The following is an 18278-nucleotide window of genomic DNA, read 5'->3' on the forward strand; positions in this document are numbered from 1 at the left end:
GTCGGACTTACAGTTCCACGTGGCTGGGGAAGCCTCACAATCATGGCGGAAGGCTAAAGGCATGTCTCACGTGGTGGCAGACAGGAGAAGAGCGCTTATACAGGGAAATTCCCATTTTTAAAACCATCAGATCTCGTGAGACCCATTCACTATCATGAGAACACCATGGGAAAGACCTGCCCCCATGATTCAATCATCTCCCACCAGGTCCTTCCCACAACACACGGGAATTATGAGAGATACAAGATGAGATTTGGGTGGGGACACAGAGCCAAACCATGTCAGATGTCTACTCAAATCATGCTCATTAAAAAAGTGGGCGTTTGTCTTATTGTTGAGTTGTATATTCTGTAATTCTTTATATATTCTAGATACAAATCCTTTATGGTTAGATGATTTGCAAATATTTTCCCCAGTCTGTGACTTGTCTTTTTGTTTTCTTAATGATATGTTTTGAAGTATAGAAGTTTTGAGTTTTGACAAAGTGTAATGTTAAAACTTTTCCTTTTGGGTTGTGCTTTTGATGTCATATCTGAGAAGTCTGCCTAACCCAAGGTCTTGAAGATTTTTTCTTGTTTTCTTCTAAAATTTTTATAGTTTTAGCTCTTACATTAAGATCTTGAATCCATTTTGATTTAATTTTTGTATAAGGTGTGAGGTAAGGATCTAAGTTAATCTCTTCGTATATGAATATCCAGTTATCCCAGCACTATTTGTCAAAAAATACTCTCCTTTTCCTGTTGCCTTGGCACCTTTGTTGAGAATCACTTGTCTGTTAAATATAAGGGCTTATTTTTGGATGCTGCATTCTGTTCTGTTGATTTATATGTTTATTTTTATGCTAGCACTATACTGAATGTTTTTTAACACAGGGGAGTCATACATAATCTTGCAAAGAGGTAATCCCATGACTCAGAAGTCTAAGTATTTGCTACAATGGCATATTTTTTAGATAGTATACAGTATCTTATTTACTTCATTTGTGGTTTGTATCATGTTCAGAAGGATCCTTTGAGCTCCTTGAGGTTGCAATACTTTTTTGCTTTGAAGCCTTCTGTCATGCTTATTCCCTGAATGTAGAATACCCTCTGTCTAGCTGTTTATCCTCCATCTCTGCATTTTTCTGCTCTGCCTGCCCTGTAGGTTCAAAATGTGGTACTGATTACTGCTCGATAGTAGCCTTGTGTCCTTGGCAAGGTCATTTTATTTCTCCAGGTCTTAATTTTCTCATCTGTAAAGTGAAAGAATCAGATTTGATCTCACTACTTTTCTAAACTCAGTCATTAATGTTTTCCTTGTTGAACAGTTACAAGGATGTGTAAGTTAATCTCCTTTAACTGGTAACAAAGTATATTCTGTTCCATAGAGAATTAAATGAGCTTGTATTTCGGGGGGTGGTGTGTGGTCGTCAGGGGATAGAGGCAGGTATTTCTGGAAAGGTGTTCTTGGCAAACATTTGTTACATACACTGGTGTATATGACATACATGTCCATCACTGTGTATGCTGGGTGATCAAGAGGTATGTCTAAGGTCATACATGCTTTTATGATTAGAAAGGAGAGAAAGAATGAACAATTTCTGTTACAAAGAAATAGCCATTTTTATGAACTTGCCAAGAAGAGGAATGGTCCTTACTGATGAAATCCTTAAAGCTTTGCATGTGGCTCTTTACTTGATTGATATTTAAAAGTATAGGTCCCACTGAGAGGCTCCTTTCAACATTTTCCATTCCTTGAGTGTTTTTTCCCCCCTTTGGTATTCGAATGCTTGTATTTTCTTCACATAAAATATTCCTAGTTAGGGGGGATGGGAGCCCCTTTCCACAGCTGAAGTTATTCCAAGTTTTGTTCCCCTGAAGAATCGGCTCTCTGTTCCTGAAGCTTTCAATGGCTACATCTGCTGCTTTATTTCCACTCAATAAGTTGGAATATATTTTCATTTAGTTATTGATTAGGGGCTATGTAAAAATCGGAAGGAAATTAGTAAATAGTAATGTTTATGAATAATGTTTTACCTAGAAATTTCTAAGCATAATGAAATAAGAGGATAAAAATTGTTAGAGGTTGGAGTTTTGGATGAAGACACTAGGAAGCAGAGATCCAATAAATCAGTATCAGAATCTGCATGTCTTTCAATAAACTTAAGAAATTGTTTTAAACAGTAGGAATTATTAGTCTGTCTTCTGAATTTAGGATTAAATGACAGTTTCTTTTCCTGAAGTTTTTAATGTGGTTTTCAGGATTGGGGTATTTATTATTTTCCTTTGGATTACACTTATACAAATTTTTGGCTGGACAAAGCCTTGCTGATATCTAGTATCCCACTTTATTAACTATAATATTTGACAAATAAACCTGCAATTTCTTGATGAGTATGGTCACTTTTTAAAGTATGTGGGAACAACATTCTCCTCCCGTCTTCTTGCCTTCTTTTCCCTCCCAGGAAAGCAGCTGTTACTATTAACAAGTACATTGTCATCTTTTGCAAATGTACACTAGATTATTCAGCTATTTTTTTTCCTTTGCCTTTCACCATGTGATCAAAGTATTTTTTAAATTTCACTTTGCATGAAGGTGTACTTTTTCTTTTGACTGATTAGGGCATACTGGATAAAATATTTGGATCCAATTTTAAGTCAAGAGCAGACTGAAAATATTGTAAGAGAAGATTTTTAAAATTAAATTTAATTCCAATTTCCACCACTGTGCGAGTACCGACTAAACATAAGGCAGTGTGTTTAGGTGCTGTGGGAGACAAAAAGATGAATTAGACAAAATTGATAGAATGTAGCTAGATTAATATCTCCCACCATTAAAGGAAAGGAACACAGAATTATAAATGCAAGGAAGAGATTTTTCAGCAGCAGCTGAACAAGGAAAAATGCATGAGTTAATGCTGTATATATATATATATATATGTATATTTTTTTTTTGGAAAGAGTGGCAACTGAGAGAAACCTGAGGCTTTGGGTGCACTTCTGACTCTGCCTGCTTCCCTGCAGAAGCTGTGTGTGTGAGTAGGCAAATCTTGAGAGAGTTCTCATCGAGACCCTATATCTAGAGCAAAGTGAAATGAATGAATACTCTTAATTTTCCTTTTTCTTGACTAAGGGTCAGTGGAAAGACTTCAGGAAAGAGAGCTGGAAAAGTAAATAATCATAGCTGATATCCTGATATTGTAGAGGGGAAGGCCCAGAGCTTCATGCTGAACTGGGGACAAACTGAAGTCTGAGAAGTTCCTCCAAGGCCATTGATAGAACTCCAAGACTTAGGAGAGAATGTGCTCTGCTGCAGGGTTTTAAAATGTTGATTATTTTGGTATTTCCTTCGTAATTCTAAATAACATTATTTGTGTAACTTCTTGTAGACTTCAATTTTTGCCATCATCTTCCCTCCCCCAGTATCTTTCTCCTCCACCCTTCTGATATATTATAATTTTGGTTAGATTAATATTTAGTGTTTATATTATTGTTGTTATAGCCATGTAAGACATATAGTAAATTACTTTTTTTTTACTTGCACAGGTTTTTGTTTGACTTGGAGTGAATAATCAACTTGTTTCTTTTCAATGTACTTGCCCCTGATTCAACCACAGACTTCTTCAATTTTCCAGAGTTCCTCTTATGAAATTCTCACACCTCAGGTGTTCCATCAGTTTCAGCTTTTTGAAGAAATATAAACTGATTGTCTTCAATGCCTGGTACATAGTTTTCATCATGGGATCTCTCTACACTGTCATCCAAGGATTCCCTTCCTCTTTTTCCCATGTTGGATTTCTTTTATTACTGTATCCTGTGTCTTTCTCTTTCTTTGTTTACTCTCTTGTTTTGGTGAGGCACATCCTTTAGCAGCTTCCTTAGAAAGGGTGCTTGGAGCTCAATTTGAGACCCTGAATGTCTAAAAATGTATTTAATTGTATCATCATGCAGGCTGCTAGTCTTGGATATACAATCATCAGTTGGAAATAAGTTTTCTTTAGAATTTTGTTGGAATTGTGCCAATGGATTCTAGCTTTTAATGATATATGAAGAAGTCTAAAACCATTTGGACATCTGATCCTTTGTATATGACTTGCTCTCTTCTCCCATGCCCTGCTGAAAACTTGTAAATTATTTTGACTCTAGTACTTTGAAATATCATGATATACCTTGTCATGAGTCTGTTTTCTTCCATTGTCCTGGGTATTCAGTGGGTCCTTTAAATTTAGAAACTCATATTCTTCATTTCTGGGAAATTTTATTGAACCATTTAATTGATTATTTTTCCTGCCGTTTTCTCTGTTTCTCTTTGTGGATCTTTTATTTGGCTACTACCCTATTTTCTGGAAGATTTCCTCAGATTATTTTTGACCTTTCTATTCTCTTTCTGCTATCTTACTTTTAATTTCCGAGTATTCTTTTTGTTTTGTTTTGTTTTCTGAATGTTCTTTTTAAATAGCATCCCAGCATTTCACCTTAGCAAACAGCATTTCTTATGTCTTACTGAGACTTTCTCTGATGACTCTAGTTAAAATTTTATCTGTCACTCTCTACCCCATTGTCTCTTTTCTCAGTAGAATATGAGCTTCATAAGGGTATAGCTTTTTTTTTTTCCTGTTTTTCCCATGGATATTTTCCCAGTACCTTGAACAATACCTCCCACATAGTTAGTGTTTAAATGTTTCTGGAATAAACTTAATGATCATTCTGATGATATTAATAATATATATTTTAACGTTTTCTCCTAGTAAAGGTCTAGTCTGTTTCTATGAGGTAATTTCTTCCTGTTTTTATTGATCCCTACCTTAGGTTAGAACATTTTCTGTAGATATCTGGTAATACTTAGTCATCCACTTATATTTAATAATGAAGGATAAAAAGTTGCTTGGAATATATGAGCAAATTGATGGAAGTTGCCAGCTATTGGCTTCATGGTAGAATGGTCTGGCCAGGCCGTCTTGTCGAAGATCCCTTGATACCAACTCTTTAGATGTGTCTTCCTGGCTGATCTGATTCTCTGGAACACATTCTGCTAATCTCTGGAAGGAAGCAGCAATCTGGGAGCAGAAGGGAAGAAGGCTGGAAGAATCTCAGCATCCAAAGTGCATATTTTTACTGAATCTGTCTGTTTTCAGCATGGCCCTTATGCCTTCATCTGGGCCTGGTGCCTTCTCTGAAAAGGAAACTATATCTAGCATTTTGCTGGAGTGAGAAACATGCTGAAACTGTGCAGAATGTGGGAGAAAAAACTGCTCCTAAACTGCTTCAATCAGTCTTTTTTTTTTTTTTAATGAGGATGGAATATAATCCTATAGATTTTAAGGTAGTTTAAATAAATATTTGTTGATCACTTACTGTATTTTGAGTTATCACGTGAGACAGGTATAAGGCATAGCTACTACAGCAGAGGGGACTGTAAGAGTAGGGCCCCTGAAGCCAAAAACAGCATGAAGAATAGCTAGAACCAGATCCTGAAGGGTCTTGTCAAAGTATGACCTTTTCCTGAAGGGTAGGAAATAAATCCACTATTAGTTAATTGCTTTAGGTTTTTATTGCTTTCCTCATTCTACCCCTACATTCAGAGGTGTTTGATGCCACCAATTCCTGAGAACTGGGGGGCTTCTGTGGTACAAATTGGTTACTCCCTGCTTTCTCAGATCTGTCTAGTTAGCTATCAGTTGCTCATCTGTTTTCCCAGTTCCAAATTTAAACAAGAGCACTTAAACAGTTCTCTTCATTTTTCTGTTAATGAGTTAAGAGTGAGATTAGCTGCATGTATTTGAACTGCTGTCTATACTCAAAAGTCTTTGGATAGGACATTTAATAAAACGTTGGGTCATACAGCAGAAACGAGGAGTTTTACACAGTATCAAGCCAAGATTTTAGTTTAAAGTGGTCCCAGGTTGATAGTACCCTCAGATTTCTGGCAGAAGCGATGGAGGGAAGAGGAATTCACTTTCCACATGCCTCGAAGTTTTCCTATAGGTAAAGTTCCAAGGAATTTGAGTTTAGAGTCACAGGTTGCTAAACACACTAGGAAATGAAGCACAATGAGCAAGAACAAACAGGAAATACAAAGCCCTCAGATATTGAAATTATATAAATATGTTGAAAGAAAAGAGGAAGAAAATGAGTGGCCAAGAAATTATAAAAATGAAAAAAACATTTTCAAAAAAGACCAAATAGAACTTCTAGAAAAGAACAATTCTGTAACATAAACTCAAAGACTGGATTTTGTTAGACATTAAGAACAGCTAAAGAGGGAATTGGTTACTTGGACAGTAGATCGTAGAAAATTATCTAGAACACAGTACAGTTAGAAAGCTCTTGAAGGAGAGGGGAGAGAAAAATGGTAGAAATACAACATTTAAAGAATCACTGAGAATTGACCAAAATTAATGGGTTGCTACATGGTTCAGAAATTCCAGTGAAGCAAGTGATAAAATAAAATGATGATAGAGAAATACATGTGCAGACATAGGATAAAGTTTGATATTTCAGAGTACCCAAAACAAAGAGGAGATCTTAAAAGCAACCAGAGAGAAGATGGGCCATCTAACAAAAGAGTGATTCGACTGAGAGCTGGCTTCTTAATAGCAATAGTGGAAACCAGAAGGCAGTGGAATGTTACCGTCAATGTGCTGGGAGAAAATAGCTGTCAATTTAGAATTCTATACCCAATTAAATCGTCTTTCAAGAGAGGAAAAATGACTTTTCAGTCAAACAAACTAAGTTTGCTACTAATAGACTTCTCAATTAAGGAAATTCTAAAAGACATACTTTAGACATCATAAAATAAACTATAATGGAAATTAGGAAGCTTTTAGCACTGAGTGATAATATCACAAAGAAAAACCTATGATATTCTACTAAAGAGGTACTTGGAAAAAATTGATAACCCTAAATGCTTACATTAGAAAATAAAAGCTACAAATTAGTGAACTAAGCAACCAATTTAAGGTAGAAAAAGAACAAGATATGCCCAAAGAAAGTAAATGGAAGAAGATAAGCAGCATTAATAAAACAGAAAGCAAGCATACAATACAGAGGCTCAAAAAAGTTAAAAGTTGGTTTTTTGAAAAGAGTAACAAAACTGACAAATGCCAGCTGAGATTAGTGAAGAAAACTGGAGTATGAGGAATGGGAAAAGACAATTACACATGCAGAGATTAAAATAATAATAAGGGGGGTATGGACACCCTTATGCTAATAAATTTGAAATTTTAGACAATAAATGCCTAGAAAAATATCATTTATCAGAATCAACTTAAGAATTAGAAAGTCTGAAGAGTCCTATAACAATTCAAGAAGTAGAATCATAGTTTAAAATCTTGTTTAAGGGGTGGAGCCAAGATGGCCGAATAGGAACAGCTCTGGTCTATAGCTTCCGGCCTGAGCGACACAGAAGACGGGTGATTTCTGCATTTCTGTTTGAGGTACTGGTTTCATCTCACTAGGGAGTGCCAAACAGTGGGTGCAGGACAGTCGGTGAAGCGCACTCTGCGCGAGCCAAAGCAGGGCGAGGCATTGCCTCACTCGGGAAGCGCAAGGGGTCAGGGAGTTCCCTTTCCTAGTCAAAGAAAGGGGTAACAGACAGCACCTGGAAAATCGGGTCAGTCCCACCCTAATACTGCGCTTTTCCAATGGGCCTGGAAAACGGCACACTAGGAGATTGTGTCCCGCACCTGGCTCGGAGGGTCCTATGCCCACGGAGTCTCGCTGATTGCTAGCACAGCAGTCTGAGATCAAACTGCAAGGCTGCAGCGAGGCTGGGGGAGGGGTGCTCGCCATTGCCCAGGCTTGCTTAGGTAAACAAAGCAGCCAGGAAGCTCGAACTGGGTGGAGCCCACCACAGCTCAAGGAGGCCTGCCTGCCTCTGTAGGCTCCACTTCTGGGGGCAGGGCACAGACAAACAAAAATTCAGCAGGAATCTCTGCAGACTTAAATGTCCCTGTCTGACTGACAGCTTTGAAGAGAGTAGTGGTTCTCCCAGCACGCAGCTGGAGATCTGAGAACGGGCAGACTGCCTCCTAAAGTGGGTCCCTCACCCCCGAGCAGCCTAACTGGGAGGCACCCCCCAGTAGGGACAGACTGACACCTCACTCAGCCGGGTACTCCTCTGAGACAAAACTTCCAGAGGAACTATCAGACAGCTGAATTTGTGGTCTCACGAAAATCCGCTGTTCTGCAGCCACTGCTGCTGACACCCAGCCAAACAGGGTCTGGAGTGGACCTCTAGTAAACTCCAACAGACCTGCAGCTGAGGGTCCTGTCTGGTAGAAGGAAAACTAACAAACAGAAAGGACATCCACACCAAAAACCCATCTGTACATCACCATCATCAAAGACCAAAAGTAGATAAAACCACAAAGATGGGGAAAAAACAGAGCAGAAAAACTGGAAACTCTAAAAAGCAGAGCACCTCTCCTCCTCCAAAGGAACGCAGTTCCTCACCAGCAACGGAACAAAGCTGGATGGAGGATGACTTTGACGAGTTGAGAGAAGAAGTCTTCAAATGATCAAACTACTCCGAGCTACGGGAGGAAATTCAAAACAATAACAAAGAAGTTAGAAACTTTGAAAAAAAATTAGACGAATGGATAACTAGAATAACCAATGGAGAGAAGGGCATAAAGGAGCTGATGGAGCTGAAAGCCAAGTATCGAGAACTACGCGAAGATTGCAGAAGCCTCAGTAGCAGATGCGATCAACTGGAAGAAAGGGTATCGCCGATGGAAGATGAAATGAATGAAATGAAGCGAGAAGGGAAGTTTAGAGAAAAAAGAATAAAAAGAAATGAACAAAGCCTCCAAGAAATTTGGGACTATGTGAAAAGACCAAATCTATGTCTGATTGGTGTACCTGAAAATGACGGGGAGAATGGAACCAAGTTGGAAAACACTCTGCAAGATATTATCCAGGAGAACTTCCCCAATCTAGCAAGGCAGGCCAACATTCAGATTCAGGAAATACAGAGAACGCCACAAAGATACTCCTCGAGAAGAGCAACTCCAAGACACATAATTGTCAGATTCACCAAAGTTGAAATGAAGGAAAAAATGTTAAGGGCAGCCAGAGAAAGGTCGGGTTACCCACAAAGGGAAGCCCATCAGACTAACAGCTGATCTCTTGGCAGAAGCTCTACAAGCCAGAAGAGAGTGGGGGCCGATATTCAACATTCTTAAAGAAAAGAATTTTCAACCCAGAATTTCATATCCAGCCAAACTAAGCTTCATAAGTGAAGGAGAAATAAAATACTTCACAGACAAGCAAACGCTGAGTGATTTTGTCACCACCAGGGCTGCCCTAAAAGAGCTCCTGAAGGAAGCACTAAACATGGAAAGGAACAACTGGTACCAGCTCCTGCAAAAACATGCCAAATTCTAAAGACCATCGAAGCTAGGAAGAAACTGCATCAACTAACGAGCAAAATAACCAACTAACATCATAATGACAGGATCAGATTCACACATAACAATATTAACTTTAAATGTAAATGGGCTAAATGCTCCAATTAAAAGACACAGACTGGCAAACTGGATAAGGAGTCAGGACTCATCAGTGTGCTGTATTCAGGAAACCCATCTCACGTGCAGAGACACACATAGACTCAAAATAAAGGGATGGAGGAAGAGCTATCAAGCAAATGGAAAACAAAAAAAGGCAGGGGTTGCAATCCTAGTCTCTGATAAAATAGACTTTAAACCAACAAAGATCAAAAGAGACAAAGAAGGCCATTACATAATGGTAAAGGGATCAATTCAACAAGAAGAGCTAACTATCCTAAATATATATGCACCCAACACAGGAGCACCCAGCTTCATAAAGCAAGTCCTGAGTGACCTACAAAGGGACTTAAACTCCCACACAATAATAATGGGAGATTTTAACACCCCACTGTCAGCATTAGACAGATCAACGAAACAGAAAGTTAACAAGGATATCCAGGAGTTGAACTCAGCTCTGCACAAAGTGGACCTAATAGACATCTACAGAACTCTCCACCCCAAATCAACAGAATATACATTTTTTTCAGCACCACACCACACCTATTCCAAAATTGACCACATAGTTGGAAGTAAAGCTCTCCTCAGCAAATGTAAAAGAACAGAAATTATAACAAACTGTCTCTCAGACCACAGTGCAATCAAACTAGAACTCAGGATTAAGAAACTCACTCAAAACTGCTCAACTACGTGGAAACTGAACAACCTGCTCCTGAATGACTATTGGGTACATAATGAAATGAAGGCAGAAATAAAGATGTTCTTTGAAACCAATGAGAACAAAGACACAACATACCAGAATCTCTGGGACACATTCAAAGCAGTGTGTAGAGGGAAATTTATAGCACTAAATGCCCACAAGAGAAGGCAGGAAAGATCCAAAATTGACACCCTAACATCACAATTAAAAGAACTAGAAAAGCAAGAGCAAACACATTCAAAAGCTAGCAGAAGGCAAGAGATAACTAAAATCAGAGCAGAACTGAAGGAAATAGAGACACAAAAAACCCTTCAAAAAATTAATGAATCCAGGAGCTGGTTTTTTGAAAAGATCAACAAAATTGATAGACCGCTAGCAAGACTAATAAAGAAGAAAAGAGAGAAGAATCAAATAGATGCAATAAAAAATGAAAAAGGGGATATCACCACTGATCCCACAGAAATACAATCTACCATCAGAGAATACTACAAACACCTCTATGCAAATAAACTAGAAAATTTAGAAGAAATGGATAAATTCCTCAACAAATACACCCTCCCAAGACTAAACCAGGAAGAAGTTGAATCTCTGAATAGACCAATAACAGGTTCTGAAATTGTGGCAATAATCAATAGCTTACCAACCAAAAAGAGTCCAGGACCTGATGGATTCACAGCTGAATTCTACCAGAGGTACAAGGAGGAACTGGTACCATTCCTTCTGAAACTATTCCAATCGATAGAAAAAGAGGGAATCCTCCCGAACACATTTTATGAAGCCAGCATTGTCCTGATACCAAAGCCTGGCAGAGACATAACCAAAAAAGAGAATTTCAGACCAATATCCTTGATGAACATTGATGCAAAAATCCTCAATAAAATACTGGCAAACCGAATCCAGCAGCACATCAAAAAGCTTATACACCATGATCAAGTGGGCTTCATCCCTGGGATGCAAGACTGGTTCAACATACACAAATCAATAAATGTAATCCAGCATATAAACAGAACCAAAGACAAAAACCACATGATTATCTCAATAGATGCAGAAAAGGCCTTTGACAAAATTCAACAACCCTTCATGCTAAAAACTCTCAATAAATTAGGTATTGATGGGATGTATCTCAAAATAATAAGAGCTATCTATGACAAACCCACAGCCAATATCATACTGAATGGGCAAAAACTGGAAGCATTCCCTTTGAAAACTGGCACAAGACAGGGATGCCCTCTCTCACCACTCCTATTCAACATAGTGTTGGAAGTTCTGGCCAGAGCAATCAGGCAGGAGAAGGAAATAAAGGGTATTCAATTAGGAAAAGAGGAAGTCAAAATGTCCCTGTTTGCAGATGACATGATTGTATATCTAGAAAACCCCATCGTCTCAGCCCAAAATCTCCTTAAGCTGATTAGCAACTTCAGCAAAGTCTCAGGATACAAAATCAATGTACAAAAATCACAAGCATTCTTGTACACCAATCACAGACAAACAGAGAGCCAAATCATGAGTGAACTCCCATTCACAATTGCTTCAAAGAGAATAAAATACCTAGGAATCCAACTTACAAGGGATGTGAAGGACCTCTTCAAGGAGAACTACAAACCACTGCTCAATGAAATAAAAGAGGATACAAACAAATGGAAGAACATTCCATGCTCATGGGTTGGAAAAATCAATATCGTGAAAATGGCCATACTGCCCAAGGTAATTGATAGATTCAATGCCATCCCCATCAAGCTACCAATGACTTTCTTCACAGAATTGGAAAAAACTACTTTAAAGTTCATATGGAACCAAAAAAGAGCCCACATCGCCAAGTCAATCCTAAGCCAAAAGAACAAAGCTGGAGGCATCACACTACCTGACTTCAAACTATACTACAAGGCTACAGTAACCAAAACAGCATGGTACTGGTACCACAACAGAGACATAGATCAATGGAACAGAACAGAGCCCTCAGAAATGATGCCGCATATCTACAACTATCTGATCTTTGACAAACCTGACAAAAACAAGAAATGGGGAAAGGATTCCCTGTTTAATAAATGGTGCTGGGAAAACTGGCTAGCCATATGTAGAAAGCTGAAACTGGATCCCTTCCTTACACCTTATACAAAAATTAATTCAAGATGGATTAAAGACTTAAATGTTAGACCTAAAACCATTAAAATCCTACAAGAAAACCTAGGCAATACCATTCAGGACATAGGCGTGGGCAAGGACTTCATGTCTAAAACACCAAAAGCAATGGCAACAAAAGCCAAAATTGACAAATGGGATCTAATTAAACTAAAGAGCTTCTGCACAGCGAAAGAAACTACCATCAGAGTGAACAGGCAACCTACAGAATGTGAGAAAATTTTTGCAACCTACTCATCTGATAAAGGGCTAATATCCAGAATCTACAATGAACTCAAACAAATTTACAAGAAAAAAACAAACAACCCCATCAAAAAGTGGGCAAAGGACATGAACAGACACTTCTCAAAAGAAGACATTTATGCAGCCAAAAAACACATGAAAAAATGCTCATCATCACTGGCCATCAGAGAAATGCAAATCAAAACCACAGTGAGATACCATCTCACACCAGTTAGAATGGCCATCATTCAAAAGTCAGGAAACAACAGGTGCTGGAGAGGATGTGGAGAAATAGGAACACTTTTACACTGATGGTGGGACTGTAAACTAGTTCAACCATTTTGGGAGTCGGTGTGGCGATTCCTCAGGGATCTAGAACTAGAAATACCATTTGACCCAGCCATCCCATTACTGGGTATATACCCAAAGGACTATAAATCATGCTGCTATAAAGACACATGCACACGTATGTTTATTGCGGCACTATTCACAATAGCAAAGACTTGGAACCAACCCAAATGTCCAACAACGATAGACTGGATTAAGAAAATGTGGCACATATACACCATGGAATACTATGCAGCCATAAAAAATGATGAGTTCGTGTCCTTTGTAGGGACATGGATGAAACTGGAAAACATCATTCTTAGTAAACTATTGCAAGGACAAAAAACCAAACACTGCATGTTCTCACTCATAGGTGGGAATTGAACAGTGAGAACTCATGGACACAGGAAGGGGAACATCACACTCCGGGGACTGTTGTGGGGTGGGGGGAGGAGGAGGGACAGCATTAGGAGATATACCTAATGCTAAATGACGAGTTAATGGGTGCAGCAAAACAACATGGCACATGGATACATATGTAACAAACCTGCACATTGTGCACATGTACCCTAAAACCTAAAGTATAATAATAAAAAAAAAAGAGAGAGAGAAAAAAATCTTGTTTAAAGAAAACTCCAGGCTCAGGTGGCTCTCCTGGGAAAATTTTTATTTGATATTCAAGAAAAAGTTTCCAATCTTATACAACCTATTTCAGAGTATAAACAGGGCATGGTAGTGGGTGGGGTAGTGGGTGCTCTCCACCTGAATGAAGCGTAATAGAGGACCATATGAGAAAGGAAATCACTTGCAGGTCTCACTCATGAAGATAGTTGCAAAAATCCTAAACAAAATATCAGCTAACCAAATCTAGCAGATATAAAAAACTTACCAAGTTAAGATTATCCCAGGTCTGCAAGGGTGTTTTAATATTAGACAATCCAGAATGTAATTTACCACATTAACAAATTATAAGGAAAAAAAATACCATCATCTCAATGGCTAGAGTTACAGCTCCGATTAAAATCCAACAACAAATTATCCTGAAAAGAAGTCTCAAAATAAGGATAGGAATTTTCATAATAATCTATTTTTTCAGGGATTACATATCTATAGTTTTATTAAGACAAAAACTGAGAGTGTGGTATGAAGTTTACATTCAAACAAAGTTTTCAAAGAAATCTAACACATGCCTAAAAAGATTTTACAATGTAGCTCTAGATCCAAGTCTAGATAATATCAAGAACTGATGGATCTCATGACTCAAGACAGAGCATTTTGGGTATCAGTTACTTCTTAGGATTTGTTAAAAAATGGTTTTTTTTTTTTGTGTGTGTGTGTGTGTGTATGTGTGTGTGTGTGTTTTAAAGTGAACCACTGCCCAGTGTGAAAGTTTAATCTTCTCCTGAGACCAAGGCTTTTGAAATCACTCAACTCTTGAGTCAATTCAGTGAAACTTGTGCTGTCAGTGACTGAACCCTGCTACCAATGGTTTCAGAGTTCAAAGCTCAAAAGAGAATGGCACCAAAAGTTGTCCCAACTAAGAGTATGGGCCCTTTACTTTCCCTCCTGTCTTATCTCCTCTACCACCTTCTTCCCCTTCCCAAACACCTCAGCCAGTGGCTACGATGAACAAGCTGATATTTATAACTTCATTATTGGAAAAGAAAGGGTCTTCTAATTTCAGGAATTAGCACCTCTGAGGCAGAATGACCTGCTTGTACTGTATACTCTCCAATAAAAGACCTTCCTTCCTCAGTCAATTTCCATCTCCAAAATGGCAACTCTGGTAACTTATTAACTGGCTTAGTCGTTTGTGAGGCTAAATACATTAAGTTTAGGCAGGGAACACTGTGGCTTATAGATTTCAGACATTCACAGCTTTTAAACAGTCTCTCACAGTCCGTATTTATGGTGCCAGTGACATTTTTTTCAAAGGTAAAATATTCTGGACATAGAAGCAAATCATTAGTTTTCTGTTCTTTGCATTGCTTCACCATTTCCCCTATCAGGCCCCAAATTGTAATCAAAATGATGCTACCCATCTCCCTTTCCCCCCTCCCCATTCCTCCCTCTCCCACATAATACACCAGTAATAGCCAGAAACTACACATGTGCTACGCTGTAAAAATGTAGAGTTAACACTATTGGGAAGACAGTTGTGCGTTGCGGAGATGCTCTTTGATTATCTGCAGTATTTTTTTGCTCTCCCACACACCCAGTTCTGCAAGTTTTGTCCTTCATAAAGGGCCCTTTGCTTTTTCTCAGCAAAGTGTGGAAAAGGTTGCCTTGAAGCACTTATCCCCCTTGCCCTCCACTGGGACGGTTGTGCAAACTATACAGCTTGGAACGGCTTTAAAACACTTGGGCTGCTGCAGGGAACAGAAACGATACTGGCTCTTCAAAGGGCATCTTCTCAAGCTACCTCTATGGTGTCAAGACAAGTAGAACTTCTTTCCTTCCCACTTGAAACCCACAGTCAGATGTGACAGAGGCTGCTACTCAGGAGAGTTAATTCTTGTCATCTGTTTTGTCATCATCCTCTTTGGGGTAGGAATCACGTCAGCCTTTCCTCATAGAAGGATATGACAACCCTTGGGCATTTGACATTGACTTCCTTGGCAGGGACTAGGTCAGCCTCATCAGAATTTTTCCCTTTCATCAGGAACATGAGCTCTCCACTGGAGTCTGTAGCTCCAATAATCTGCTCCGGCTCCAAACCCCAAGCAAAGCCTCGTGGCTTTTCTGACTCTTCTTTCTTCTTTGGTTTGCTCTCCTCTCCCTTATCTTCAGAATCAGAATCAGCTTTGTGCTCGCCTCCCTCCGATTTGTCTGTCTTATGTGCTGTTTTCTGTGATGGCAGAAACTCATGAGGTTGGGGCAATCCAAGTTCTCTTCTGGCTCCCATGTGTTGTCCTCATCTGAGAACCCCTTCCACTTTAGGAGGTACTCCACTTTGCCCTTTACCAATCAACGGTGGAGAACTTTTTCCACCACGTATTCCTGTTTCTCCTCTTCTAGCACCTCCTCCACTTTCTTCTTGTTTTGTTTTTTCCCCATAGCATGTGCCAACTTTCTGGTGTAAAGGGTGATGCTGCTCAAAGCAGTGCCCAAGAGCCGGAAAGGAGTCGGTGCTGCGTTATTGGCACGTTGGGTCGGCCAGGGCAGTGGTGCTCAGAAAAGCAGCAAGGGTAGCCGCAAAGGAGCCCCTCACTGAAATGGCGTACCGCAGGCCTCGGCCAATGGCCCTCCTCTCAGCCGAACAAAAGAGCCTTGTACTCTGTGCTGCCCACTGCCCACTGCCTGCACTGCTTTCATAATCTATTAAAGGGTATCTACAACATACCTACAGCAAACACCAACACCATACCTTATGGTGAGCTAGTAAATGCTCCCCTTTGAGATCAAGAGAAGACAAGAATGCCCATTATCACCATTTAAATTCAACTTTTACAGTAGATAATTCTAACTAGGTAAGACTGGAAAAATAAAAAACGTGGCAAAGGTACTGAAAAGAGGAAACAAAGCTGCTCTTAGTATTTGTTTAATATGGTTGGGCACAGTGGCTCATACCTGTAATCCCAACACTTTAGGAGGCCGAGGTGGGAAGATTGCTTGAGCCCAGGAGTTTGAGACTGCAGTGTTAATGATCATGTCACTGCACTCCAGCCTGGGCAACAGAGTGATATCCTGTCAAGTATAATATTTTTGATACAAGTGTGGGGGCTTCCCCCCAAAAAATGCTCTCAGAATTTAATGAGGAAAATAACCTATGCTAACTCTTGGTTTTTTTTTTTTTTTTTTTTTTTTTTTTTTTTTTTTGAGATGGAGTCTGGCTCTGTCACCCAGGCTGGAGTGCAGTGGCGTGATCTCGGCTCACTGCAAGCTCCACCTCTTGGGTTCACGCTGTTCTCCTGCTTCAGCCTCCCGAGTAGCTGGGACTACAGGTGCCCGCCACCACGCCTGGCTAATTTTTGTGTGTGTGTGTGTTTTTAGTAGAGATGGGGTTTCACCGTGTTAGCCAGGGTGGTCTTGATCTCCTGACCTCGTGATCTGCCCACCTCGGCCTCCCAAAGTGCTGGGATTACAGGCGTGAGCCATCGCGCCTGGCCTCTATGCCAACTCTTACAATGAGAGATTCAAAATGAACAACGGACACATACCTGTGATACTGTTTTGTTGCTTGAAGCTCAATTGTGAGAAATTAAAACAGAATTCCATATTAAATGGCCTCAGTCTTTTACCCTATTTCTTCTTCATATTTGGGGCAATTTCTGATAAACCCCGATAAATGGTGTTGTAGGTGACATGCTTTTATCTAAAAGTGTATTCAGAAATAGACCCACACATCATCTTTTACAAGAGCAGGGCATTTGTCTTTTAAAAAAATTAAATCATACAAAAGAACTTAATGAGATCCGAATGAGGATCTAAATACTGTTTCTGATAACTCTCAAGGCAGTGAGTAGAAACAGTCAGCCACAGGGCTCACTTGGTTGGTTCCTCTCTCTCAGGGGTCACTGTCTTTTGTTGCCTGATTTTCTAGTGCCTTGAAAACTGTTGTTTCATATTTTTTTTTCTATGTGTTTTTGGTTGTTTTAAATGGGTGGGTAAATCTGCTCTCTGTTACTTCATCTTGGCTGGAAGCACAAGTCAATTTAATTAAATGGCTCATCATTTCTTGTATACTCCTCTTTTTTGTTAATAAAGAGTTGTTTTAACACACATTACTCTTAATACAATTGCTTGGCCTTTCCCTTAGAGGCTTGCATAGATTTATTTTATTTTATTTTATTTATTTATGAATGAGACAGGGTCTCACTTTGTTGCCCAGGCTGGAGTGCAGTGGCACAATCATGGCTCACTGAAGCCTCAGCTCCTGGGTTCAAGTGATCCTGCCGTCTCAGCCTCCTAAGTAGCTGGGACTACAGGCGTGCACTACCACGCCTGGCTAGTTTTTGTATTTTTTGTAGATAAGGGGTTTCTCCATGTTGCCTATGCCAGTCTCAAACTCCTGAGCTCAAGGGATCCGCCTACCTTGGCCTCCCAAAGTGCTAGGACTACAGCACGAGGCACCATGCCTGGCTGGTTTCATTTGTTTTGAAAGTAACTGTTAATTTTAAAGGTCCAATCTGTGAGGATCTAAAGAGTAGGAGCCCTGAGATGGATAATTCCTGAAGGCTTTCAGCATTCTCTCCTGCTGTGTGCTTTGTTATTGACAGCTGTTCAAGGTCTCACCACCTCTGGAGTTTTGACCCACCAATGTGTTTCTTAAATTTGAATGAAAGACAGATTGAGAGAAATCATAGATAGGCCAACATGATTGTACCATATCCGTGCACTGGCTCAAAATGAAAATCTCTGTGATATTACCCTGAGTTACATTTGTGGAACACACCAAACTCCATC

General features: G+C 39.5%; 1 protein-coding gene and 1 pseudogene across 5 annotated transcripts in view; one reads left to right on the forward strand and one right to left on the reverse strand.

Moving 5' to 3' along the window:
• REPS2 (RALBP1 associated Eps domain containing 2) overlaps window positions 1-18278 on the forward strand; it is a 202563-nt gene that overhangs the window by 141205 nt on the left and 43080 nt on the right. The gene's annotated exons all lie outside the window — the stretch shown is intronic.
• On the reverse strand, window positions 15381-16227 carry LOC100579220 (annotated as a pseudogene).

Source organism: Nomascus leucogenys, chromosome X, assembly GCF_006542625.1.
Source record: "Nomascus leucogenys isolate Asia chromosome X, Asia_NLE_v1, whole genome shotgun sequence".
Classification (NCBI taxonomy): domain Eukaryota; kingdom Metazoa; phylum Chordata; class Mammalia; order Primates; family Hylobatidae; genus Nomascus; species Nomascus leucogenys.